A 25227-nucleotide genomic window follows, 5' to 3' on the forward strand; every position below is an offset into this window, starting at 1 on the left:
TTCTTTTGGATGTGATGGTAAATGGGATTGCTTCCCTAATTTCTCTTTCTGTTCTTTCATTGTTAGTGTATAGAAAATGCCATCATGTATTAATTTTGTATCCTGCACCTTTGTCAAATTCATGGAAGAGTTCCAACAGTTTTCTGATAGAGTCTTTAGGATTCTCTAGGTATAATATCATGTCATCTGCAAATAGTGATAGTTTTGTTTCTTCCTTTCCAATTTGGATTCCTTTTATTTCTTTTACTTCTCTGATTGCTGTGGCTAGGACTTCCAAAACTATGTTGAAGAGTAGTGGTGAGAGGGGACATCCTTGTCTTGTTTTTGATCTTGGTGGGAATTCTTTCAGCTTTTCACCATTGAGAATGATGTTTGCTGTGGGTTTGTCATATTTATTATGTTGAGGTAGGTTCCTGTTATACCCACTTTCTGAAGGGTTTTTATCAGGAATGGGTGTTGGATTTTGTTGAAGGCTTTTTCTGCATCTATTGAGCGGATCCTATGGTTTTTATTCTTCAGTTTGTTAATGTGGTGTATCACACTGGTTGATTTGCAGATATTGAAGAACCCTTGTATCCCTGGGATAAATCCCACTTGATCATGATCTACAGTCCTTCTAATGTATTGCTGACTTCGGTTTGCTGGTATTTTGTTGAGGATTTTTGCACTATGTTCATCAGTGAAATTGGCCTGTAGTTTTCTTTTTTTGTGGAATTGCTGTCTTGTTTTGGTATCAGGGTGATGGTGGCCTCATAGAATGAGTTTGGGAGTATCCCTTCCTCTGCAATTTTTTGGAATAATTTCGGAGGGATAGATGTTAGCTGCTCTCTAAATGTTTGATAGAATTCACCTGTGAAGCCATCTGGTCCTGGACTTTTGTTTGTTGGAAGTTTAATCACAGTTTCAATGTCAGTTCTTGTGATTGGTCCATTCATCTTTTCTATTTCATCTTGGTTTAGTCTTGGAAGATTGTACTTTTCTAAGAATTTGTCCATTTCTTCTAGGTTTTCTAATTTATTGGCATATAGTTGCATATAGTAGTCTCTTATGATCCTTTGCATTTCTGTGATGTCTGTTGTTACTTCTCCTTTTCCATCTCTAATTTTATTGATTTGAGTCCTCTCTCTTTTTTGCTTGATAAGTCTGGCTAAGGGTTTATCAATTTTGTTGATCTTTTCAAAGAACCAGCTGTTCACTTCATTGATCTTTTCTATGGTTTTCTTTTGTTTCTATTTCATTGATTTCTGCTCTGAGCTTTATGATTTCTTTCCTTCTGCTAACTTTAGGTCTTGTCTGTTCTTTCTCTAGTTGCTTTAGATGTAAAGTTAGCTTGTTTATTTGTCCTTTTTCTTGTTTCCTGAGGTGGGCTTGTATTGCTATAAACTTTCCTCTTAGAACAGCTTTTGCTGCATCCCATAGGTTTTGGAGTGTCGTATCTTTGTTGTCACTTGCTTCTAGGTATTGTTTAATTTCCTCTTTGATTTCTTCAGTGATCCATTGGTTGTTTAGTAGCATGTTGTTTAGTCTCCACGTGTTTGTGTTTTTTGCAGTTTTTTCCTTGTTGTTTATTTCCATTCACATAGTGTTGTGGTTGGAAAAGATGCTTGATATGATTTCAATTTTCTTAAAGTTACCTAGGTTAGATTTGTAGCCCAGGATGTTATCAATCTTAGAGAATGTTCCATGTGCACTTGAGAAGAATGTGTATTCTGTTGCTTTTGGATGGAGTGTCCTATAAATATCTATTAAGTCCATCTGGTCTAATACTTCATTCCGGGCCTGTGTTTCCTTATTGATTTTCTGTCTGGATGATCTGTCCATTGCTGTAAGTGGTGTGTTAAAGTCCCCCACTCTTCTTGTGTTATTGTCAATTTGTCTTTTAAGGTTGTTAGCAGTTGCCTTATATATTGTGGTTAACCTATGTTGGGTGTGTAGATATTTAAAATTGTTATATTTTCTTTTTGGATTGCTTTGCTTCCAATGTCCTTCCCTCACAACAAGCCACATTCACCCCTGTTTTCCCAGGATGTCCTCCAAGAACTGCAGTCAGTTTTGACCCAGATTTCTGTGGACACTTTGCTTTGCCCTGGGACCCAGTGCACGTGAAAGTCTGTGTGTGCCTTTTAAGAATGGGGTCTCTGTCTCCCCCAGTCCCGTGGAGCTCCTGCACACGAGCCCCACTGGCCTTCAATGCCAGATGCTCCAGGGGCTCTTTCTCCCAGTGCCAGATCCCCACACATGGGGGTTTGATGTGGGGCTCAGAACTCTCACTCCTGTAGGTGAGTCTCTGTGAACCAGTTAGTTTCCAGTCTGTGGGGCTTCCCACCATATTGATATGGGGTTGTTTATATCACGAATTCTTCCCTCCGACCTCTTGATGTGGCCTCCTCTTTTTCTTCTGGAGTAGGATATCTTCCCCAAGGTTTCCAGTCTATCTGGTTGAAGATTGCTCAGACTTTAGATGTGAATTTTGTTGTTTTTAGGAGAGAAGTTCAGCTCCAGTCCTTCTATTCTGCCATCTTAATCCCATAGCTGCCTGAGCTATTTTGTTTAAAACTGGTGTGATAGTTAATTTCATATATCAGCTTGACTAGGCCATGGGGTGCCCAGATATTTGTTTAAACATTATTGTAGGTGTGTCTGTGGAGGGTGTTTTGGATGAGATTAGCATTTGAATTGGTAGACTAGGGCAGATTATTTTCCCTGATGTGGGTGGGCCACCTCAAGGCGTGAATAAGACAAAAAGGCTGACCCTTTTCCAAGTAAGAGAGAGCTCCTCAGGCCTGACTGCTTCGAGCAGGGATATTGGTTTTTTTCCCACCTTTAGTCTCAAACTGAAACCTCAGCTCTTTGCTGGCATTCGGATTGGAGTTACAGCATCACCTCTCTCAGCTTGCTGACTGCAGCTCCTGGGTATTGTCAGCCTCCATAATCATGTGAGCTAATTCTGGTAATAATTCTTTCATTATTTGTTTTTATTCTCCCTCTCTCTCTTGCTCTCGCTGTCTCTACACACACACACACACACACACACACACACGCGCGCGCGCGCGCGGTAAAAGTCGACTATTACCATCTGGGCCTGATGGATTTTTGGATGGAGGAGCTGCAGATTTTACATTAATGATTCAATTCCTTAATGATTATAGATCTCTTTAGAATTTCTAATTCTTCTTAGGACAGTTTTCATAAGTTACATGGTCTTGGAAATCAGCCATCTGTGACTAGGTTTTAAATTTTATTGGTGTAAGTTTGTTCAAAACATGAGTTTTAGAATTACCACTTTCTCTGTATTTCTTTTCTTTGTTAATTCCTAATATTATCTATTTGTGCCTCCTTATTTTCTTATCTAACTTTTGGTTTTAGGGTTTTATTGTTGCTTGGTTTTAAATTTGATTATTTTCTGTTCTTTTTTTTCTTTTTTTCTTTTTCTTTTTGTCTTTTTGCCTTTTCTAGGGCCGCTGCTGCAGCATATGGAGGTTCCCAGGCTAGGGGTCAAATTGGAGCTGTAGCTGCTGGCCTACACCAGAGCCACAGCAATGTGAGATCTGAGCCGCGTCTGCAACCTACACTACAGCTCACGGCAAGGCCAGATCCTTAACCCACTGAGCAAGGCCAGGGATCAAACCTGCAACCTCATGGTTCCTAGTCGAATTCGTTAACCACTGCACCACGACAGGAACTCCCGATTATTTTCTGTTCTTATCTTTACTATGTCCTTCATTTTTCTTTCTTTGTGTTATCCTATTACTCTTGTTCTAATTTCTTGAGTTATGTGCTTAGTTTACCAATTTTCATTGTCTTATCTGATATAAATCTAAACCTTGCCCTCCAAGTACTACTTTAGCTGCATCCTACAGATTTTGTTATGCACTATTTGAAATATCCAGTTCTTTCTTTGTTCCATAAGTTATTTAAAACTGTTCAGTAACATGGCGTGGCATTGCTAATCTTTTTATTATTTCTGATTTAATTGTATTGTGGTCAGAAAATGTGATTCATATTCTAGCAACTCTGGAATTTGTTGAGATTTGCTTTTTGGCTTGGTATTTGTCATTTCTACAAGTATCTATTTGTGTTTGAAAAGAATAGTTTTTCTATAGTTGTTGCTGGGTTCTATGTGCATTATATCAAGTATGTTAACTGTCTTATTCAAATGTTCCATTCCCTTACAATATTTTTGTCTGTTTCATCTATAAATTTTTAACTGAGTCTGTTTAAAATTTTCCACTATGATATAGTGGATTTTTCAATTAAAAATAATCTATTGTATTTTTGCTTTATATATTTTGTGAGAATATGGTGTTATGTACATACATAATAATGTAATATAGTTATTATATATTAAGTGAGGTGGTCCTTTTATCATTATGTACTATTGATATTCTTTATACCTAATCATAGTTTTTGCCTTAGAGTTTAGTTTTTTTCCTGATATTAATATAACTCCCCAACATTTATTTCATGAATATGTAGTTGGCATAACTATTCTATCTTTTCACTTTCAATTTTTTGTCTGCAAATAACTAGATTTTGATTTTTAAAATTCAGTGTGAAAATCTGGTTTTAACTGGATACAGTTTAGTCCATTTACATTTATTATAAGCTGCCAATTGGTCCATATTTATTTCTATTATAATTATTTTGTGCTTTTCTTTTTACTATACTTTTCATTTTCTTATTTTCTTATCTTCTTTTAGGTTGTTGAATTTACACTTATTTTCTTCTTTCTGTATTCTATTTTTAGTCAGAGTGGTTACCTTTAAATTTTTTAAAAATAAACTTTTAATTTTAGAATAGTTTTAGGTTTATACACAAATTGTGATTATAGAGGTTTTCATATGCCTCACAGTCAGTTCTCCCTATCATTAACATCTTATATTAGTATGATTTGTTTGTTATAATTATCAAGCCAGTATCAATCCACTGTTATTACCTAAAGCATGTACCGAATTCTTATTGCCTGAGAGTTTACCTACAGTTCTTTATCCCAGAGACCCATCCAAGTTACCATATTACATTTATGTCTCCTTAGGTTCCTCTTGGCTGTGACAGTTTCTCAGATTTTCCCTGTTTTGAGTGACAGCTTTAAGGAGTACTGGTCAGTTATTTTGTAGGACATCCCTCAACTGGGATTTGTCTATTTTGTTTTGTTTTGCTTTTTGTTTGTTTGTTTTTTGTGGTTAGACTCAGGTTATGGATTTTGGAGAGGAAAATCACAGACGGAATGTGTCCTTTTTGCATTGCATCCCACCAAGGATATCCACACAACTTACCCCATTGGTATTAACCTTGACTACCTGGCTGAGGCAGCACTTGTCGTATTTCTCCTCTGCAAAGTTACTTTTTTTCTCCCTCTCCATATTCCATCTCCTCTTTGGAAGAGATTTGTTATGCGGAGGAATTCACTATGTTCAGCCTACACTGAAGGAGTGAGGAATTACACTCTACTTCTCTGAAAGCAGAGTATCTACTTTCTGTCTCTATGCATTTGACTACTTTGTACCTTATATAAATGGAATCATACAGTGTTTGTCTTTTGTGACTGGCTTATTTCTCTTAGCATAATGTCCTCAAGGCTCATCCATGTTGTGGCATGTGCCAGAATTTCTTTCCTTTTTAAGACATAGTATTCCCTTGTGTGTATATGTCACATTTTGTCCATCCATTTTATCTGTCAGTGAATATTTAGATTGCTGGGCTATTGTGAATAATACTGCAATAAGCATGGGTATGCAAATACCTCTTTGAGATCCTGTTTTCAGTTCTTTTGGATGTATACCCAGAAATGAGATTGCTGGATCATATCATAATTCTGGTTTTAATTTTTTGAGGAACTGCCATACTTCTTTCCATAGTGGCTGCACTATTTTACATTCCCAACAACAGGGCACAGAGTTCCTTGCCAATGCTTGTTATTTTCTAGTTTTGTTTTTTGTTTGTTTGTTTTGCTAGTAGTCATCTTAATAAGGGTGTGTTGACATCTCAATGTGGTTTTGATTTGCATTTCCTAAGGATCAATGAGGTTGAGCATCTTTTTATGTGTTTATTGATGAGTTTTGAGTATTTTTAATCTATTCTGGATAATTCTCATTTTCTCCTTGAATGCTATTTCTCTCATTCTCTTTATTCCCTCTTTCCCCAATCTGTTCCAGAGGGCAGATTGTTTTTTTTGAGTCCACCCTTCTCTGGGAGCACGGCACCTGGGGAGGGAAGGTCCAGCTCCTTTCCATTTCAGACCCAAAGCCTTATCTCCTGTCCCTGCGTGAGCCTTACTTCCTCTCTCCCTCTCCCTGGCCGTGCCCTGTGCTCACTTCTCTGGTTTTCAGTCCCCCCTTTATTTCTTGTTCTTGGAAAAGTTCTCTACTTAGGGTTGTTAAAGGGTGGGGAGAGATAAATTGGGAAGATGGAATTGACACATCCACACTACTGTATATAGAATAGATGACTAACAAGGACCTACTGTATAGCACAGGGATATCTACTCAGTGTTCTGTGATAGCCTATGTGGGAGAAAAGAATGGAGATATATCGATATATCTATAGATATATAGATATAGATAGATAGATACCCAATACATTTTTTTAAAAAAAAGATGAAGGAAAAAAAAAAGTCCTCTATGTTTCTATAACCTCAAATGTTTGTTGCACTGTATTGAACATTTCTAGATGTTTATAGCAGAAGATTTGGGGGATCTCTGGTCCACAGTATTTCCAAAACCAGAAACCCTTCCAGTTCACTTACAAAGCTAAATAAACCCGACAAAAGATGGCACAAAGAAGAAGGCTGCAGGCTAATCTCATTTACAAATATAGATGCAAACATCTTAAATAAAATATTAGCAAATTGAATCTAGCAATATATAAAATGAATATTCCACAATGACCAGGTAGGGTATATTATTGGAAAGCAAGGACACTTCTATTTTAGGAACTCTATTAATATAATTCATCATATTAATAGGGCAAAAGGGAAAAACCAAGGATGATAAAAAGGCATTTGATAATATTCAGCATCCATTTCATAGAAAAACCTCTCTTGGCAAAATAAAAATAGAAGAATTCATCTTCAGCATGATAAGAAAGGCTTACAGAAAACTCCCATCCTTCGAGGGGAAGGCAGCACAGTCTGGGGACTTCTGAAGTCAGAGAGGGCCCCCTCCAGTCGCCTGTCTCCTCTGCCCCAAGTTGAGAGTAAATCCCCATGTCCTCACTTCTCTGACTTGAGGAAAACATTCCATTCATCCTGAGAAGCCCTAGATATTTTGCTTTCCAAGCACATACTTTGGACCCAGAGAGACTAGAATGGTTATATCATGTTGGACAAGCTGCTGCCACTTGTTGAGCTTCTCTGAGCCTCAATTTTATCACTTGTAAAATGGGGCTAAGATTCTCTGTTCTATGGGAATACAGCAAAGGCTCAACGAATATTTCTCTTTTTAAAAAAATTGAAGTATAGTTTACTTACAGTGTTGTGTTAGTTTCCAGTGTATATCGGTGATTCAGTTATATATATGTATAACTGAGTATGTATATTCTTTTCAGATTCTTTTCCATTATAGGTTATTACAAGATATTGAATATCTTGCGCTATTTAGTAGGACCTTGGTGTTTATCTATTTTATATGTAGTAGCTGTTTTTGTTAACGGCCACTCAGTGGCATATGGAAATTCCCAGCCAGGGATTGAGTCCAAGCCACACAGGTCTTTTAACCCACTGCACCAGGCTGGGGATCAAATACATGCCTCTTCAGTGACTCAAGCCGTTGCAGTCGGATTCTTAGTCCACTGCGCCACTGTGAGAACTCCTATATTTAGCAGTTTTATCTGCTAATCCCAAACTCCTAATTTATCCCTCCCCCTTTCCCCTTTAATTACTATTAGTTTGTTTTCTATGTCTGTGAGTCTATTTCTGTCTTGTAAATAACTTCATTTTTTAGATTCTACATATAAGTGATATCATATGGTATTTGTCTTTCTCTTTCTGACTTCACTTAGTATGATAATTTCTAGGTCCATCCATATTGCTGCAAACAGCATCATTTCATTCTTTTTAATTGCTGCGTAATATTCCACCTCTTCTTTATCCATTCATCTGTCAATGGACATTTAGGTTGTTTCCATGTCTTGACTGTTACTATTGTGAATAGTGCTGCTATGAACATAGGGGTGCATGTATTTTGAAAGAATATTTCTTATTTAGCACTTCCTTCTTCCCAGCTCTTCCTGTGCTCTTTCTTTCATCTTCCCATCTCTGAATTTCCTCTCCTTTTTCGCACCTCCATGTTCCCATGTCTGGCTTGCTTAGTTTCCATAACCCAACTAAACCCACCAGGTAGAGGAATTTGGGGAGACCCCAGAGTTAGCACCCAAGGACAGGAAGGTAGTTGCATGAGACCTGATTGGGTGCTGGCCTGGGGCACTCCCCCAGGTCAGCAAGTCCTAAAACTCCAGTGGAGATCTGGACAACTGGTCCCATTGTGGGAGCTTTTTGCATTCTTGCTTAACAAGGTGTCTGTGTGTGGGAGGGTGTCCCAGGGTGAGCAGACTCCATGTTGCAGAAGAGAATTCTGTGCTCCTCTGGGAAGTCAGCCTCTTGTTAATTTTTTCTTCCTTCTGTGTTCTTTCCTTTGGGACAGAGTCTGGAGTCACGGCCCCACAGTCTCTCAGAGGATGACCAAAGCTAGACCTTGGTCTCCAGGTCTCCACCAGGATCCCTGCTGCTGCACCCTGCCTTCTCATCCACTGGGACCCTAAGCTCCCTCATTTTGCTCTCTTTACCACCCCTAGACTTTCCTTATGCCTCCCCACCTTCACACCTCTGCCTGCGCTGTGCCCATGAATTAGCATTTAGTCCTTCCCCTGCTAGAACATCACAATAATCCCCCATGTTAGTCAACATATCAGTCATGCCTTTTATTTTCTATATCCTGATGCTTTGCTGACTCTGGAGAGAGAATCTAGCTAATTCTTGGAGGTGGTCAAGGACTTGCCAGGCCAAACCAACTAATCCAGAGGGCGCCCCCCGCCCCAGACTCCTTCTTCATGGGACTCTGACACTGGGCCACCATTTGGGTAATGCTTTTGGGCGGGTATTAGACATGGGGAGAGTCCGTAGGCCTCCAAGCCCCCTGGAATTATTCAAACCAATCAAGCCTAAATCTGTTTTACCCTGCTTCACCTCTCCTTCATGGAAGCCACAATAAAGACTCATGTTCACATTTCTGCTCACTCCTTCTGCCTCCTGACCAGCCCTGATGCTTCCCTATATGGTCCCTGATCATGTGACATGCCCTCTCCTCTTGGGATCTGAGTATAACAAACTGTCTTTTTAGTGGTAACCATCTGATCTGTTGGCCTTTATTATACCTGAATAATAATAAAACTTACATTAAAAACTTTTTTATTGAAATGCAATTGATTGGGTTAATTTCTGCTGTATAGCAAAGTGATTCGGTTATACATACACATACATATATGTTTTCTTCATGTTCTTTTCCACTGCGGTTTATCATAGGATATTGAATATAGTTCCCTGTGCTCTACAGCAGGACTTTGTTGTTTATCCATCCTGTTTAATAGTTTGCATCTGCTAATCCCAAACTTCCAATCCTTCCTTTCCTCACTCCCCTCCCCCTTGACAACAACTATGTCTGTGAGTCTGTTGCTATTTCATAGATAGGTTCATTTGTGTCATATTTTAGATTCCACATATAAGTGGTATCATGTGGTATTTGTCTTTTTCTGACTTACTTGACTTAGTACAATTCTCTTTAGGTCATTCATGTTGCTGCAAATGGCATTATTTCATCCTTTTATGGCTGAGTAGTATTCCAATTGTATGTATGTGTGTATGTATGTACACACATACATATAATATATGACATCTTCTTTATCTATTCATCTCTCTGTGGACATTTCGTTCATTTCCATGTCTTAGCTATTGTGAATAGTACTTCTATGAACAGAGGGGTGCATGGGTCTTTTTGAATTATAGTTTTGTCCACATATCTCCCTGGGAGTGGGACTGGTAGATCATATGGTAATTCTATTTTTAATTTTTTGAGGAACCTCCATACTGTTTTCCATAGTGACTGTACCAATTTACACTCCTACCAACAGTGTAGGAGGGTTCCCTGTTCTCCCTACCTTCTCTAGCATTTGTTATTTGTAGACCTTTATTTTTTTTTGCCTTTTGTCTTTTTAGGGCCGCACCCACAGTATATGGAGGTTCCCAGGCTAGGGGTCCAATTGGAGCTGTAGCTGCCGGCCTACACCTCAGCCACAGCAATGCCAGATCCGAGCCACGTCTGCGACCTACACCACAGCTCACAGCAACACCAGATCCTTAAGCCACTGACCGAGGCCAGGGATCAAACCTGCAACCTCGTGGTTCCTAGTTGGATTCGTTTCCACTGTGCCATGACAGGAACTCCTATAGACTTTTTAATGATGGCTATTTTGAACATTGTTAAGTGGTACCTCATTGTAGTTTTGATTTGCATTTCTCTAATAATCAGCAAAGTTGAGCATCTGTTCATGTGCCTGTTGGCCATCTATAGGTGTTCTTTGGAGAAATATCTGTTTAGGTCTTCTGCCCATTTTTGATTGGGTTGTTTTTATTGTTGTTGAGTTGTATGAGCTGTTTGTATATTTTGGAAATTAAGCCCTTGTGGGTTGAATTGTTTGCAGATGTTTTTCTCCCATTCTGTAGATTGTCTTTTCATTTTGTTTATGGTTTCCTCTGCTTTTTTTTTTTTTGGTCTTTTTAGGGGTGCACCAAAACATATGTAGGTTCCCAGGCTAGGGGTCAAATCAGAGCTGTAGCCGCCAGCCTACACCACAGCCGCAGCAATGCCAGACCTGTCTGCGACCTACACTATAGCTCATGGCAATGCTGGATCCATGCCAGATCCTTAACCCATTGAGTGAGGCCAGGGATCGAACCCACATCCTCATGGATACTAGTTGGGTTCGTAACCTGTTGAGCCACAGTGGGAACTCCTATTTCCTTTGCTGTGTGAAAGCGTCTATGTTTGATTAGTTCCCATTGGTTTATTTTTGTTTTTATTTCCATCACCTTGGGAGATTGACCTAAGAAAACATTGGCATGATTTCAGAGAATGTTTTGCCCATATTCTCTTCTAGAAGTTTTATGGTGTCCTGTCTTATGTCACACCTACATTTTAAAACAGTGAGGATAGGCTTGGTTTTGCTGAGATAACAAACAAACCTCCAAGTCTCAGTGGCTTAACCCACAGAGCTCATTGTTGGTTTGGGTGATTGTCCAGGGCAACTCAATGATCCATTCGGTGACTCAGTGATCCAGGCTGCCAGGATCTACCCTCTGGTAGCTGCTCATTTGGGAACACATCTCTGCAGTCTGTGGAGGGCAAGAAAGTGCTGGAGGGCTTAAAACCAACACTTAAGTGTTTCAGCCCAGAAGCAACACACCCCCTAATGCTTACAACGCGTTGGGCAGGAGAAGTGATATAGGCTTGCCCAACTGCAGGGAGCTTGGGTGCAAGGAGGAATCCTCCAGGGTGTGCAGAAGGAGCGAATAGGAGGTGAGTGCATACTGGAAGTCTCTACGGCATCCTTTCCTCTGTGTTGCCCTATCAGGAAAGGAAGCACTTCCCTAGTGTAGCATGTTTCCCACTGACGCTCACCCCAAAACCGCACTTGTTCAGAAAAGTCATATCATCTGCTGAGATAGGATTTATGGGACTGATTGGAGCAGGAGATTTGGCTTTGCTGAGGGAAGCTGTTATTTGGTAAAATCTCCCTCAGACCAAGCAGCCCAGCTTGAGTTTGCTGTCATTGAGAACTTTAAAAAAAATTAAAAATTTTAAAAGGAGGGTGAGAGAGAGAGAGACAAACAACTCCGATCCCAACTGGGCAGAGACGCAAATAGCGACTTTTAATTATATAATCTGCTTTTGATGAATTTATTTCTGACAGTTTTATAGGTTGACGAGAGAGTGCATTTTAGATGCAAAAAAACCCATTATTCATTCCGGGCTCTTTGAGCATAAAAATTGTCAAATGATTTTAATACAGTTTTAAGTTTTATGTTTATTGTCAAGGGGAAAAAAAAGTCCACAGCAATTACTAAGTCACATGCCCCTTAAATCTTTATGTTTCTGACAGCAAGAACAATAAAATATGTTTTTGCCCAAACCTTTTACCGCTCAGATTGACGTGGCTTCGGCGACAGCTGCTTTTCTTCCATCTGAGAGCCGTTTATGAGAAAGCGAACTCAGAACCACTTCCTTGGTGAGGAGTGGGGTGGGGAGTCTCCACTGCTCTGCAGAACAGATGTTCCTTTGCAGAAAGGTCCAGACCCCAAGATCTGGGCCCAGAAAGGGAAGTGGGTGAAACAAGATGGGGCAGATCTGTGCTTTTGCACCAGCTGTGTGGTACCCTGTGATGTGCTGGGACCCGGGAAGGCACACCTTACCTGGTGGTAACCACTGGCCCCAGATAATTCTCCAGCCAGAGAACCACCAGGAAGATAACTCCCCAACCATATATCCTGCTAAGGAGTAGACTTTGTCTTGGTTTGGGTCCTTCTACAAGTATAACCAGAAAGAAGAATGTCAGATCAAGTAGTGCCTTTGGGAAGTGAGCCCAGGAAACACCAGGAAAAGATTGGGGAAGGGAGCTGATGAAGGGTGAGTCATCAAGCAGGTACCGTAATGGGCAACTGGAGAAAATTCTCTAGGGGATCTTCAGGAGACCTTGTAGAGCACATCTCTGAGTTGTCCCATCTGGAGGGTGGGAGAACTTAGATAGTTTTGCATTGATGCCCCACTCGTCATTGGTCTAGGGCTGCTTCTAAGAGAAGAAACTCTCTAGACCTTTGAGCTGCTCTTGAGCCTGGGCTAAGTGCGCTTCCACAGGCAGAAGAGCCCCCAGGAAGAGGGTTGCAGGTACAATTAGTGGTAAGCAGCCTTCACTACCAGTGTGAATGCCTCAGGCACGTGTGTGAGGCATTGGCACTGACACAGCTGCCATATCTGCCAACCTAAACCCACTGAGAAGACAGCCTTCCATACAAGTAACTGGAACCGATCAGGTACTGCATTGAGAGGACTTCCCATCACGGTGGCAGCCCAGGTGTGGCCGTCATGCCTTTCTTCCCCAGGTGGATGCCTGCTGTCTCTCTGCTTTGTGCCCCATGCCAAGCTGGTTGCAGCATTCGACTCCTCCATGAGCGCCCCACCCCCAAATAAAAGCACTGGTTGGTAATGGTAACTGAATATTTTTAGGGATGTGGAAAAGGGTGATATACCATGTTCTCCATGGTGAACCCCAAGCCCCTCCTCGGTGGTTCCTCTGCAGGGGGATCTTTGCTCTCTTCTTCCTTCTCCTGCTGGCCCATTTGGTGGGGTTCTCTCCTTCAGTCTCACCCCATCTTGAACTTCGGTTTTCTCTGCCCTCTAGGACATAGAGCAGTTAGTGCTGCCCGAATTTCTCTCTCAAGCCTTGTTATTCCTGCTCTTACCATGTGCTCAGAGGAGCCGAGGGCCCTCTGGCTGGCAGGGCCAAGGCTCTTTAGGAGGCAGATTAGCAGATTCTTTTTGACATGTCACCCCCACTCCGAAGGACTCCTCAAGATGGTCATACTCAATGCACAGAATTCTAGGGAGATGGAATTATTTCCATTAGTGGCATAGACAGCCCGCTGGGCTGTGCTTTGCAAGATGGCTGGGCCCCAAAGATCATGGAGGTGTATTGGTCAAGAACGCACCCCCCCATGCTGGTGTGATGTGGGGTGAGGGGTGCTAGCCAAGGGGTCAGGGCTTGGCCCAGGGCAGGTCAGCCGGGCCCAGTTTCTCAGGAGGGGAGTTTAAATCTTCAGGGTTGAAGGCTATGGCTGACCTGAGATCCATCTTCCAAGAGTGGCTTGAATCCAAGCTCCACTGGCCTGCATCCTGGATGGAGTCAAGGATGGAGCTGGTCCAGGGTAGTGCCCCTGTCCAATGGTGAACTCAACAGTGTCCAGGAGGAGTGAGGCAAAGAGGCTTTAGGGGGAGACTCAGCCCTTCAAAGAGCTCTCTCTGGGGTCTGGAGGAGCCTCCTGTAGACTCACATCTAGGCAGGCCTGGGAAAGCAGTGACCCCACACTGAGCAGGAGCAAAATGTCATAGGGTCTTGGCATGTGCCATTTCCTCTGCTTAGAAACTCTAATGCAGTCCACTCCCACCCCTACGCATCCTTCAGAACTCAGTGTAAGTCACTTCTTAGTAGCACTTTGACAATTTCAGTGAGAATAAATGTATATTGTTGCCGTGATTGTATGTTGCTCTTTCCCTCTGAGTTCTAAATCCTATAGAGACAAGGTCATGGTCTGTTTCATTCACTGCTCTGTCCAAAAGACTGCATAGTATCCAGCAGACTGCAGATCTCATTGCTGTTTTTTGTTTTGTTTTTTTTGTTTTTTTTCGAGCTGCACCTGTGGCATATAGAAGTTCCAGGCGAGGGGTCAAATTGGAGCCACAGCCACAGAAACATCAGATCTGAGCTGCATTTGCGACCTACACTGTAGCTTGCAGCAACACCAGGGATCAAACCACATCCTCATGGATACTAGGCAGGTTCTTAACCCACTGAACCACAATGGGAACTCCACCATTTCGTTAAGTTTCGCATAGGTTAATGAATGGATGGATGGATAGATGGGACAAGGACTTCAACAAGGACCTTTCCCTTTCCTCCTGTATCTCCAGTCTCCCTTGCAAGCAGGCATGGCCACGTGGCCAAGTCTAGCCAGTCAAATGTAGCTGCAAGTGCAGAGCTTCTGGAAGTGAGGTTCTTCCAAGGCTGATGTGTGAAGGCTTCTATGTTCTTCCTCCCTCTGACACCACGTGCAGAGAATCCCACAGAGAACTTTGAGGCCTCAGGGGACAACAGAGCCACAGATGCAAGATGCCTGGGTCATTGAATGATTCTGTGGAGCAGCACACAGCCCCCCACCCCGCCCCATACCAGTGGACTTTATCCCTTTACCCAAGTAGGAAACTCACCTCTATTGTGTGAAGCTACTGAGATGTGGGAGCTTATTTGTTTGTTACAGCAGCAAGTGTAACCTCCCTTAGCTAATATATCTCCTGTGACGGAGGCTCTAGAGGAACCAGGTCTCATCCTGTCTCTGCTTTCAGAGTCTCTGGTTGCCCCCTTTCATCACAATGGGCTGGATGAGCATCCAGGGGAAGAGGGAGGAGGTTGTTTTCAAGTATGGGTCCCCATGCCCGCCCTCTCCCTGGAAAGTGTGTGTGAGTAATTTGAGAACCGAGAGGTTCTGGAGTAGTGACTGCGCTGCAGGGAGTTGGGGCTCTGAGGTCAGTAGTGTGTGTCTGTGACCTCTGGATGGTCATTGTCACATCTGGTAATAAAGCCTGCATCACGGAGATATGTGATCGCTAAAAGAGCTCAGATGTGAAACACTTAGCAGTGCGCTCGGCACCCAGTAAACACTCCATAAAAGGGAGTTATCATAATAATTATTATTTTCCTCAGGTCTCTGCTGAAGGAAGGCCTGAATTGAAAGCCTTTTGTCTCGTTCCATTTCCACACCAGACGGCCCCATTTTTCTCCCAGTTTCTGCAGTTCTTGAGTGCCCCGGTGCCTATTACACAAACCCCAATGCATCTTTGAAGTTAGCAGCTAATTATGTTCCAGGAAGTTATAGATCTGGAGTTTTCCATGTGCCAGAGGCAATTGCCTGCTCGGCTCTCATTTCCCGTGCAGCCTTCCAAGGCCTGATTGAGGTTGTAATTGGGAGCTCCCTCCCCCGGCCCCGGGGGGCCTTCTGGGGCCATCTCCTCTGCCCTAGGAGTCAGGCTGCTTCTCCCCCCACCACCTCCCAGCCTTTGCCTGCTCTAGGGACCCCTCTACAGCCACTGACGGGATGTGGGAAGGGTGGACTGGGAGATGGGAGAGGATCTCAGATGCCCCCGTGCCTGGGAGCCCTTGAGAATGCCCCCACCACCAACCCTGTCCTGTAAGGCATATTTGGTCCTGCATGATGATGCATGATAGCAGTTTTCACTGCTGAATGACTGAGTGGCTTGTGTCTGTTCGAAAGGAAAATGCTTGTTCCCACTCTACCTCACTGCTTCCCCAGCTGCCTCTCTACTCCTGACCTCATCTCCACTTTCCTGCTGCAACCAGCAGAGCACCCCTCCCAGGGCTCTGCCTCTCCCACCAGGCTGTCCCCAGGAGAGCCACCTCCTCCCTTGAAGGCAGCTGTTCTCAGCCCCAGGCTGGGTCTAGGGTGAGGCCAGGGAGCACTGAGGTTCTGAAGGTGCAAAATTTAAGGGGGCCCTCACTCTTCAGTGCGGATCGCGCACTTGCATGCCCCTAAGAGTGCATGCCTCCTTAACTCAGGTGCCTCGCTCTCCTCACCCTGGTTGGGGACTAGAGCCCCCAACAGTCATCTCTTTGGGAGATGAACGCCCCTGGGTACAGCCCAGAAAAGACTTCCAGCTCCTTCCCCTGCCAATTGCAGTTGAGCTGTGGGCTTTGTGAGAGCAGGAACCAAGGCTGTCCTTCTCACCGTCTTCTCCCCATCCTTAGCACATGGCTCAGCACATGGGGTCTCAGTAAACACTGGTGAATAAAAGGAACAACTTGATCTTGCTGCCAACGAAATTTAGCAAGAGATGATGTCACTAAGGCACGGAGCTGGATTCTGAGCATGCAGTAGGTGCTCTGTAAACGGGAGGACCCTTAACAACTTCAGGAGGACAGTACCAGGGTGAGCCTGTGTGCCAGCTCTTGAGAAAAATCTGGAAGTTTATGCAGAACTCAAATTCAGTATGTGCCTAAAATGAAGCATCCCCTAAGAAGGGAGCCAGAAACTGTTCTGGGCATCCCTGCATTATCATCCCATTGAATCTCATTTATTTTATTCATGGTTGTTTCTGCAGCATGAATATCCCATGCTTGTTTTGGCATTGAGTCTTATTTGAATATTATCGCTCTGAATGTGTCTGAGCAATTCTCAAAGCCCCCAGCATAGTCTTGCGTAACATTATGCCAAACAGAGTACAAAGCACATCCATGAATATTAGATCATTCGACCTCTGATGTCAGGTTCTATTAATAGATATGTAGAGTCTAGAACAAAGGAGGCTGATCATTTCTGTGTTCGTGGGAATTTACCCAGAGTGTTTCCTCCTCAGGGAGTCCCACTTTAAGAAGTATCTTGATAATCCTGAGTGAACTCAGAACCACCCAGATACAAAGGGACTCCGTGTGATGAGGAGAGCAGATGAAGGCTGTAGGACACTTAGTCCACGGATGAGAAGAGTCACTGCCTTCAACCGTGCAATCTACTTCATGAAGGATGCAACTTAATGGTGGGCAGCTCCCCAGTCCCTGCCTGGCCCAGGCGGGGAATCACCCGTAAGAACCACCCAGCCAGGTAGGGAGCTCCCTTCAGCTGAGGTAAGCAAATCAAAATGTGATATCCATACAGCAAAAACAACCGTATAGAAGAGATAAGCATCGAAATTCTTTCAGATGTGAAACCAGGAGCCTCTCTGAGCTACAGACACTTTGGTCATCCATCCAACCATCAATCTTCTATCCATTCATTCAACATCCATCCATCCATCCATCCATCCATCATCCATCTACCCAACATCCATCTATTCATTCAACATCCATCCATCATCCATCTACCCAATATCCATCCATTCATTCAACATCCATCCGTCCGTCCATCCATCCATCATCCATCTTCCCAACATCCATCCATCCCATAAATAGTTACTGAGCTCCAGCCATGTGCAAGACACCATGTCAAGTGATGGAGGAGCAATGGTGAGAAATATAGCCATGGTCCCTGCCCTTGTCAAGCTTCCATTCTAAGGGAGGAAAAATAATAAGATTGATGGGCCTTCTGAAAAGAGAAGGACCAACTCCTAGGAGGATTTAAAATCTAGACTACTTTGTGGCCTGGGGCTTAGCTCATCAGCTCAGTGATCTGCCAGTCCCTTGAAGGACAGCCAGTTCACTGGTAAAGACATGAAACAGGATACATTGCAAGCTGTCCCTGCTCCTTGATTGGCTTGTGGGCATGCTGAAGTGCCCTTGGGAACCCAAGCATCTTGCATGGCGCTTGACACAGGGGAGGAACTTGTAAAAAGTTAGAGAACTAAAGAAGATGGGTAGAAGGATGGACAGATGGATGGACTGACAGATGCACTAGGTCAGAGCTCTCTGGCCCATCATGACTGCAGTGGATGGCAGAGCCCACCTGATCCCTCGCCTGGCATGGGGCACCGCTGAGTAGCTCTGCAGGCTGCTGGTCCAGGGCCTTGGCAACCTGAGCTCGGGGTAGTGGTCACAGTGCTTCCAGTCCCCTCCCTGAGCTGGGCCTCCAATCCCCTCTAACGCTGTCTGCCCACCCCTTTCTAATGGGAGGATCGATCTTGTTGGAGAAGTTGGAATCGATGGAGGAGTTGATTAGTTCTGCCTTCTCTCCACCATCTGTTAACAGGAGATGGTGTCGAGGAAAGGGCACAGGCCTGGGGACCGGCAGGCTGGAGTGAACCCTGCCTCACCGCCCCCCCTCCCCAGGTACACACGGAACCAATCTCATCTCTGCTCTGGGCCTCAGCTTTCTCACCTTTAAAATGGGGATATTATTACTGCCTCATGGGCTTGTTGTAAGAATTCAGAGGGATTAGAAGAGCCAGAAAAGTGGATGCAGCAAAGGCAAAGTAGGCTTGGCATGTCTGTTTCGGCAATGTCTGGTTTTCCATCTCCTGGGAAGGCAGCAGAGGGACCCGTGGTGTCAGTGTACCTAGAAAGGGCCTCACATGTGGCTTCTGAGGCCTTGCGAGCCTGCTTGGCAGGAACAGGCGGGTCTAATGGGTGCACCTGCCAGGCTAGACCCTCCACCACCCATTGGGGCAATGGCATCAGGGACTCACCTGTATTCTGGACATTTGAACCTAAGGGCAGCCTTGAACCCCAGGATGCAAACTCAGCCCCAGGAAAGAGGCAAGCATGGGGGTGTCTCAATAGTCCCAACCCGCAGCCTCTCTGAGAACTTTAGGATGAAATGTTCTTATTTATTTTAAAGCAGATTTATTCCTTTTTTCTGGTTATAAAGCTTTATGGGACTCGACAATTACAGAAAATAACAAGAAGAAAATAAAAATCTTCCTTAATCCCATCCCCTAGAGATAGCCTCCCTTGGCATAAATCCTTCTTCCCTTTTTTTCCCCCATCAATAATCATAAAAATAGCCCCTCTCATTTCTTTCCCAAGGTCAGACAATCACACCTGCCTTATCTGGTCCTGGAAAGAGAAATTCTCTCGCTAACACGAAGCGAGGGGTCAGAGAGCTGAAGTACCTTGCCAGGGTCACTCGGCTTGAGTGGCAAATGACTCATTTATTCCACAAATATTGGAGTGACAGGCAAGATGCACAGAAATCTCTGCCCTTGGGGAGATTACATTCGGGTGGATGCCACCCAGCTCCATCAGACCCAGACCCCATGCTCTCTGCCAACACTCTATGTCTCTGGGAGTTTCCCGTGCAACTCTGAGCGTGTGTGTGTGTGTGCATGTGTGTGTGTGAAGTGGGGTCTTGGATGTGTTGTCCACTAGAGGTTCTGCTGCGACTCCTGCCTTGCCCTCCAGTGTCCTCAAACAAGTAAGGCCACGGAGTAGCGTCAGGGATCTATCTCGGGGACCCATCGAGCTGTGGCCACCCTATGACCAAGCCCTTTGAGATTGGCCAGAGCCTTCGAACCACAGGATGAGCTCAATTGTTCTTTCTTTCTTTCTTTCTTTCTTTCTTTCTTTCTTTCTTTCTTTCTTTCTTTCTTTCTTTCTTTCTTTCTCTTTCTTTCTTTCTTTCTTTCTTTCTTTCTTTCTTTCTTTCTTTCTTTCTTTCCTTCTTTCTTTCTTTCTTTCTCTCTTTCTTTCTCTCTTTCTTTCTCTCTCTCTTTCTCTCTCTCTTTCTCTCTCTCTTTCTCTCTCTCTTTCTCTCTCTCTTTCTCTCTCTCTTTCTCTCTCTCTTTCTCTCTCTCTTTCTCTCTCTCTTTCTCTCTCTCTTTTTGCCTTTTCCAGGGCCGCTCCCGCGGCATATGGAGGTTCCCAGGCTAGGGGTCCAATCAGAACTGTAGCCACTGGCCTACACCAGAGGCCACAGCAACACTGGATCCAAGCCACATCTGCAACCTACACCAACAGCTCACGGCAACACCGGATCCTTAACCCACTGAACGAGGCCAGGGATTGAACCTGAATCCTCATGGTTCCTAGTTGGATTCGTTTCCGCTGCAACACAACAGCAACTCCACCCTTGATTCCTGTTGATTGTTTCTGTTCGTCCATCTCTCTTCTCTCTCAGTTGTCGGCTCTCACCTTGCTTCCTCTGCTGTTTCTCTTATTTCTCTTGCTCTTTCCCTTTCCCCCTCTTGAGGCTCTTTCTCTCTCTTTCTCGCTGTCTCTGTCTCCTTACATTTTCCTCTCTCCACTCTCCATCTCTTCATTCCTTTCCCCCCTCCCCCACCCCAGCCCCAGTGCTCTCCTTGTGGTCGGGTCCGGGCCCCCCTGGTCTCCTGGGCTTGGAGAGGTGCCCTCAGCCCACCCACCCCCTCCGGAACTCAGAAAGGTGGTTCTTTGCTCTGCCTGGCGTGGGTGCCGGTGATTTCATCTGCCTTTAGATATGAAGCTCAAATTGCACATCAAAAAGGATAATGCATCTTTAAGCTGTTACAACGACTTCTCAATTTTTCATTTCCTGTCAGGGTGGGAGCTGCAGGAGGCAGGGGCGGCCGAGGAGCCTGTCTCCTGCCAGCGAAGTGTCTGCCTGGATTTGAGCAGTAGGAAACCCAGGGGTGATAAATCGCTATTTCTAAGTAAATTTCATGCATTTGCCCTTTGGTTAAAGTCTCCCCTCTCAGCACTTTCCCTGTGCACACAGCCCGACTAATAACGCGCCGTGCAAGCTCTCTCCGCTGTGACAACTGATTGCACTTTGAAGTAATAATGGCTGATTTAATAATTGGTATAATTTTTCACTAGTACCTGAATGTCATCGACGCACAAAATAAGCTACCTGGACCCAGGGCTGCAGCACTTTCCCTTCTTGGGGAAATCAATAATGCATTAAACCCCCAACCAGGGACCCCGAGAGGCCAGGCCCCAGGTGGAAGCTGTTATGACGGGGGCGGGGGGTTCACCCCTAATGGAACCTTGAGATCAGGAAGCCTGGACAGAGACCTTTGGATGGGCTGGCTCCCTCAGCCTCGCTAGGCAGGAGGAGCGGTGACAGGGAGCCAAGAGACCCCCAAGACCCAGCCCAGCCTCCAGTTCCCACCTGCAAAGGTCCAACCCCGCCCGCAGCATCAGCTGCGGTGCACGCAACTCACATGGACGTGTGCGCATGAGTGTGGGAATTGTGTTCCGCTTCATCGTGATTCACAGGGGCCCCACTCTGAGTCAGGAACTGTGCTGGGTGAGAGTGGTAGGCAAGACCCATGCAGTCCCTGCCCCCAAGGGGTTTTCAGTCTGTTAGAGAGCATGGGCGCATGCCATCGCATCTGGGTGCTGCGTGTTGTGTGTACGTATGTACATGGATGTGTCAGTCTACGTGTCTGAGTGACCTGTGTGAGTGGGATGACGAGGGTGCAGGTACCCCCTCCCCTGCCTCAGTTTGAAGGTGTGTCCCTTCCCAGACCTAAGGATAGGGTTACTTCTTCCCATCCAGCGGGGCCAGGGCCAGCGTGCCCTCCCTGCTGCCCAGAATCTGCCTCCCCCAGGGTCCAGGCTGCCTGCACCACCTCGCCATTCCCTAAGTTACACCTTTTGCACCTGTCTTCCCCCCACCCCGGCCCCCAGCCAGGCCACCTGCCTGGGTAGAATATTCCTTTTGGCAAAGGGCACAGACTCCATAGTCACATCTGAAGCCCATCTTTGGAAGAGGCATTCATTTCTGGCCCATCTTCCCATCTGGGAAGCAGGCACAAGAATCCCCAACTCACAGATTCTGGGAGGATGTAGTAGGTTTATAAAGGTAGCACCTTTGGTCCAGACTTCCATCAATGTTAGCTCCTCACTCTCTGTCCTGGTCCCAGGCAACTCTCATGCATCCCTTAAGGATAGAGAATGAGTTTTATTCATGTCTGGAGGTTCGGTGACCAGGATGGGCCAGCACACATAGTTGGCACACTGCAAACGTCTGTCAAATAGATGCAGAGGTTGGTCCTATAACAAGGAGAAATCAAAGGCTTTCTTCGTGCTTACATTTCATGTGATGATGGGGCCAGGGGTGTCTCCCACCCCAGAATGCAGTTGGCCAGCATTCTGCAAGGACCAGGGGGCCAGGGGGACAAAAGGGCCCTTGTCTTGGCCAGATCTGGTGCCCAGCCAGGCCTGGACGACCTGCCAGTCCCAGCCCTCGTCCCTGTCCCCCTCCCCACCCCCACCACTGTTGTCTGGCTGTGAACTGGGAAATCGATTCCAACTTCATCTCATCTCAAGATCAAACATCTTAAGTGAGATTATTCACGTTCCTCCATTGTTTCTAACTCATTTCCTATTTTCCAGTTGAAAAACCCTGCCAGAAGCATTCTGTGGCAGAGATTAAAACAATTTCGGAAGCAGGCACCCAATTCTTCTCTTTGGATGGTAAGCAAATTGGATGTCTGTGAGAAGCAGGCAAATTTTATTATGAACACATAGTTTGCTACTTAACTATCCTTAAGACCCCGGGTGCTTCCAGTTCTCAGCAGGAGGGCTCCAGAGGAGGCGAGATGAAGGGCGCGGAGGGCGTGGGGGCGGAACAGACCCCCAGCTGGGCACTCCGGCTCTTCTTGCACAGCAGGAAGCAGTCAGATGCACAGGCACTGCCCGGGTCAATGAAGTCCCCAGTCTCCTGGAGTGAGGGGAGGGAGCCACAGTGGCTGGCACCCCCTAGGTTCCAGGCGCCATGCCAGGCAATTCCAATGCATGATTGTCTCTGAATTGTCACTAAACACTCGGGGAGGTGGAGATGCAGAGTCAGAGAAGGAAAGTACCTTGCCCAAGATCACCCAGCAAAGGGTGGTGAGTCAGAATTTCAGTCCCACCCGTATTCTTAATCGCCACTGTGGTAGATTGGTGGCCAAAGTGGCCCCAGTTCTTCACGTCCCAGAGTGGAGGGGCCCGTCCTCACCCCTGGAGTCTGGGCTGGCCTTGTGACTTGTCTTGGGCAGTACGATGTGATGGAAGAGACCCCGTGCTGGTTCCAAGCTCAGGCCTCAAAGAGTCTGTGCACGCTTTGCACCCCGCTCCCCACCTGTAGCTGAGCTGTTCACCCTAATTTACTTGATGAGCCTCTGTGTCACTTTAACCTCCACATGAAATCACAGATGTCCTCCTGCATGCAGGGTGATGGCCTGGGGTTCTGGACCTAATGGCATCAGAGGACCCTTGGAAGGCAGGTTCCCTGTTCCCCTGTTCCCTTCCAAGCTCCTTTGCTCCAGGGACCCTTTGTCGAAGGGACGTTTCTCTGGACGTCACTGTTGGGAACAGGGACCACCATGGCCCCATCCTGCTGAAGAGTAGCCTGGTCTGGGCATCAGCAGAGGAGGCAGGGTCTCTGCCCTCCGGGAACCAAAGCCTGGCTGGGGAGACAGCAAAGCAGACCTGGATCCTGGATGAAGTGCCGGGCCCCCTCCCAAACCCCGCGGCTGCTGCCGGGGGGTGGGCAGACTTCATCTTCCCAGGCGGTTCCCTTAGCAACAGCGCTTGCTTTGACAGCCGCCGTCACAGACAGTCTGCTTTCCGCGGAGGCGCCTTCCCCAACCCCATCCACGCTTCAAGTGGGGATCTTTGCGGGGGGTTGAAGCCAAGCCTTGAAGCAGTCTCTTCCTGACCCTCGGGGGAGCCAGGGCCCCCCAGGCCCCGCAGCTTTCCGGGACTGTTGGCAAAAGTCCCTGTTGATGGGTCCTCGCATTCCTCCAGCCCCCTGCTTCCTCCCGCGGCTAATCCTAATTAATTGAATCTCGTTTTTTCTCTCTCCCCACCCCACCCCCGGCCCCACTCTGCCTCCTCCTTGCTTTTTTCTACCTCCTGACTCCTCTCTTCCCTCCAACACACCTGCGCTCCACCTGCCTTTCACCCTCACATTAGCAGTTAAAGCATCTGCACTGACATTTAATGTTCTTAATATAGCCCTTGGTGACAGAGGAAAGGGGGCACAGAATTCCCACAATGCCATACTCCGTGAGTATGGGGGCCCTCCCTCCCCAGTCATGGAGGAGGGGGCAGCTTTAATCGGGCCCACAGACCTGCAGACACTTCTTGAGTTTTCTGTCTGTCTCTTTCTGGGACCTCTTTTCTCTGGGCTTCTCCGGGCACCCAGTTATGATGCCAAGAACCTGCTGCCATGCCCTGACTTCTTTCAGCCTGTCAGGCGCTGTGCAGGGCGCCTCTGTCCCCATGTTGTCACTGACTCCTCATAACAACCAGTAAGGTACTCATGCTGGTGTTCCCATTCCACAGGTTAGAAAGGGAAGCGTCTAAGAGGTTAGCTGATTTACTCAAGGACATGACTGAATAATTAGGGATGTCAGTTACGGCAGAGAATGAAATCCTTTCTGTCTCTGAGCTCTTAGCCCAGGGGGACTCCGCATCCCAACAGGACCCTTATCAAAGCTTGCCTGGGAGGGAGTTTGAGCACAGGGTCCACCTCACCCACAGCAGTGCCCCCAGGGAGCCAGTGTTGGGTGTGAGAGCAGGCCCCAGGCATAGCCACTACCGCATAGTTTGCCAATGGTCCCTGCTGTCGCTGGAGCTGACCCTGCAGCCCCTCCTCCGTATTGTCCCTCTCCTGACGGCTGTCACTGATGTGGAGGAAAGAGGATTCTCCCATCAGGCTCCTAAATAGATTCTCCCCTCGTGGCCTGTGTGCAGCTGTGAAGTGGGGCCAGTCCCCAGGTGATGGGTCAGAGAACAATTGAGTGTCATCCTTGGTTCATATCCCGAAGAACCTCTTTCCACCAACCCCCAGACAAGGTGGAGGCCAGGCAGCATGATGCAGGAAGCAGGGGCCCCGCTCTTGTTCCAGAACCGTGATCTCATCGCTTTAGACCTTGGCTGACCGTCCCAGGGATCCCGTGACCATTATTATCACAATTCTTTCTCGCCAGAGGCCCACCAAGTACCAGATTCCAATGTCCCGCTGGGTTTGAAGCAGTGTTGGAGCCCAGAACA

General features: G+C 45.9%; 1 protein-coding gene across 10 annotated transcripts in view; it reads left to right on the forward strand.

Moving 5' to 3' along the window:
- The window catches only part of MVB12B (multivesicular body subunit 12B), a 492693-nt gene that overhangs the window by 160718 nt on the left and 306748 nt on the right, over positions 1-25227 (forward strand). For 2 of the 10 annotated variants that reach the window (XM_084996616.1, XM_084996609.1), the window contains one exon: positions 22579-22659. The exons of the other annotated variants lie outside the window; for them this stretch is intronic. The gene's annotated coding sequence lies outside the window, so the exon portion shown is untranslated. The remainder of the gene's footprint in view (positions 1-22578; positions 22660-25227) is intronic. 10 annotated transcript variants of the gene reach the window in all.

Source organism: Sus scrofa, chromosome 1, assembly GCF_054392235.1.
Source record: "Sus scrofa isolate SSC_HxYL_T2T_F1_AM1 chromosome 1, Sscrofa_HxYL_maternal_Yorkshire_Landrace_v2.0, whole genome shotgun sequence".
In the NCBI taxonomy this organism is placed as follows: Eukaryota; Metazoa; Chordata; class Mammalia; order Artiodactyla; family Suidae; genus Sus; species Sus scrofa.